Here is a 3,115-nt window from a genome sequence, read left to right as displayed (position 1 = left end):
GCCCCGCCCTGCCGCCCCGGCCCGCCCCCTTCCCCTCCACCGCCCGCCCCGCGTCCGCCGCCGCAGCCAATCGCCGCCCGCTTCCGCTTCACAGCCAATAGGAATTCGACGGCTTGCCGGGGCGGGCCAGCGAATCAGGAGGCCGGGAGCGGGGCGGTTGCTAGGCGGACGGGCCGAGGGCCGGGCCGGCCGTCGCTAGGGGCGGTTGCTAGGGAGGCCCGGGCCTACTCGAGGCTCCCGGGGAGGCTGGGCCGGGGGCGGCTGGGCCCACCCGCGTCCCCGCCTCCGGGTCCCCGGGGCCACCCGCAGGGGGTGGGTCCAGAGCCCAGGCCGGGGGGCAGCGCAGCCTCACAACGGCCCGGGGCAGGCCCGGGCTGCGCGGGGCTCCCGGCTTAGCCGTCGGAATAGGGCAGGCCGCTGGCCTGCGGAGCCGGTGCGGGACCCTGTGAGTGGGTGCTCCCTGATGGGAGCTGATGGGTCTCAGGCGCTGCACGGCGACGTGCAATAGGCACGTGCCAATTGAACTTATTAAGCCAGCTAATTATACTCCTACAATTTATGTCTGTAAGCAAAGCCAAAGTAGAATTTGATACTATGCAAACTTCTGGCAGCGAAGCGCAACCTGGGGCTGGGTCGGCGCCAGGGAGTTCTGCCAGCGCAGCCCGGTCAGCTGGAAATGTGGAAAATGCCCCCGTGGCCCGTGTGCCTTGTCCGTATCTGCCGCTGCTGTGCTGAGGGTTGGGAGCTGGCAGCGTAGCTTTAGCAGCAAGTGCTTTCAAGTGTGGACAAGGCTGAATGCATGACGGGGCCTGTCTAGGGATACTGACCTCCCCTTGGCCGGGACTGGCTGCGATTTTCACAGATGGCGATGTACTAAGTGCTTTTTTAAATGTGTAAGTGCCAACAGGCAACCTTGAAAGTAAGCACAACCCACCCAAAAGCGCTCGTAACCATCCTCATCCTCAGACCACACTCGGTCACTCATCCCTAAACGAAGTTTTAATTTCACTGTGTGTTTCTCCTGATACGCATTTCCTTTGGTGTCATGCTACAGGCACACGGCAGCCCTGAAAGTCTTACTGAAACACCACACCAACGCAGGTTTCTCTGTGGTCTGCTGCCTCTCTGGCCTCCTCAAACTCAGATTTGGACCAGAACCCTGAAGTGGATTAAAATCACAGCATGTGCAACACTCAGCTTCCTGCAGATGGAGGTACCAACACAGACAACTGTCAGGTAATGGCTGTGACATGAACTCTGAGTTTCTGGCCTTTCTGGTGGCCTGACAGCTGCAACTGCTAACCATTAGTAAAGAAAGACCAACTTTCTAATATCAGGAGACAGAAGCCAGTCTTTTTATGGTGAAGATTGGTAAAATATTGCCACGAGCAGAGAAGTCAAGGCAGGAAAGCTTGGTAACAGATAATTGTTGCTGGGGACTAAGATTACTTAGCAAAACTGGCAAAAGAGTAACAATGAACTTTTAATTGGAGGGATCAGAACTTTTCCTGCTCTCAGAAATTAACCAGGGCAGAACAGGCAAAAAAAAAATGTCAGTCTTAACTGGGAAACTTTACAAATTAAAATGGCAACGTTGCTGAGAACAAGAAATGCCAGGACTGTGGGGGAAGGAGTTGCCAAGCTACTGCGCAGAGTAAGCTCAGATTTGTTCCATGGTGCAGCTGTTTCTTTTCCTTATTTAACAAGTATTTTGCCCTTGAAAAAGAAAATTTAAAGTAATGGAATCCCAAAGGGCAAGTGCTTGGGCAGGATGTTATTTGGACTAGATGATCTGTAAAGGTCCCTTGCAACCCAAACCGTTCTATGATCCTATGATTTAGCATCACTAGGAGGCAACCCAAGCCTAGGCAGGGCCTACACAGCTCTCTTGCTACAGTTATCAATGGAATTAATAATAATAAAAAAAGAAAACAGAAAGAGCAGAAGCTCAGGAATTCACTTTGACTAGCTGCCATTTAGCTGCTGTCCCACCTGCCAAACCGTGCCCTTTACAAAACCGCTTATCTGAGCCTGCATTAGGGGCTACCTGGTACAATTAAAGAATGGAAAATTTTCACTAGGAAAAAAAAAAAAAAAGGCCAGCAGTAACTACCCAGTGCCATTGCTCAGTGCAAATGTGGTCGGTCTGTCAGAGATACTCCAAAGGAAAGAGGCCAAACGCCGCCTTACGGCACCATCTTGGGAGCGTTCCCTTCAGATCTGGAGCACAGCGGGGCACTGTGAAGCCAGGCTGATACCAGAGGGAGGGAGAAGTCTCAAACTGATACCAAAGAAGACAGGGCAAAAAAATGCCAGCTGGGATAAATCCTTTCTAGACAGGGAAAGCTGAGCATCACAGCCCAGGCACTGCAGCACCAGGCCCTGGGAAGAGGCAGTGTGGCTCTGCCTGGAGCACAGCACAAGCCATGGTGCTGGCTCTGAGGGCAGATCGGGTTAGCATCCCTGTGTGTCCCCTCTGCTTGGTTAGTCTTTTTGTTGTTGTTGTTCCCCCCCTTTTTTTTTGTGAGATATGCAGAGATAAAGGGAAGTAAATGTTGATTTTCAACTGATATGAGCCCATCCCCTTTAGTGGAGTGCTGGCTTTGTGTGAGGAGGCAGGGGAGCAAGACTTCCCCCACAGGCAGCAGCTGCCTTTGCTGCTCTCTGACCTGGCTGTCCTCTGGGGGCCTGTCCCCTTGCCAAGGCAGAATGTCCTGACACTTTGGGGCCTCCCGGCTTTCTCTACGTGCCCAGTCTTTCTTGGCCCTGTGAGGCCAGCACAAAGCTTTGGCCACAAGGCTTCAGCTTCACAATTTAAGTACCTACACAGCATCTGCCCAGCAGCAGCCTTGCTGCAGAGGCCTGGGCTCACTCAAGGCAGTCCCAGGGTGGTCCGTGCTGAGACACTTGTTCTCCCTCTCCCTGCCTTCTCCTGTTTCTACTCGGTCCATAGCCAAACTCACTGACCACCTGAAAAGGTCACTCTGTGCCTTATGCATGTGGCAGGCAGAGAAGCAGAGCCCGTCAGGCAGCACATCGGGAGTGTTTGTTCCCTCATGTTTTCCTGGGGTTGGTTGTAGAGAGTTTGGGCTAAGAACAAGGCATCAGATGGGGA

The sequence above is a fragment of the Falco naumanni genome, chromosome 11, assembly GCF_017639655.2.
Source record: "Falco naumanni isolate bFalNau1 chromosome 11, bFalNau1.pat, whole genome shotgun sequence".
Lineage (NCBI taxonomy): Eukaryota > Metazoa > Chordata > Aves > Falconiformes > Falconidae > Falco > Falco naumanni.
This window is presented reverse-complemented; position numbering follows the sequence as displayed.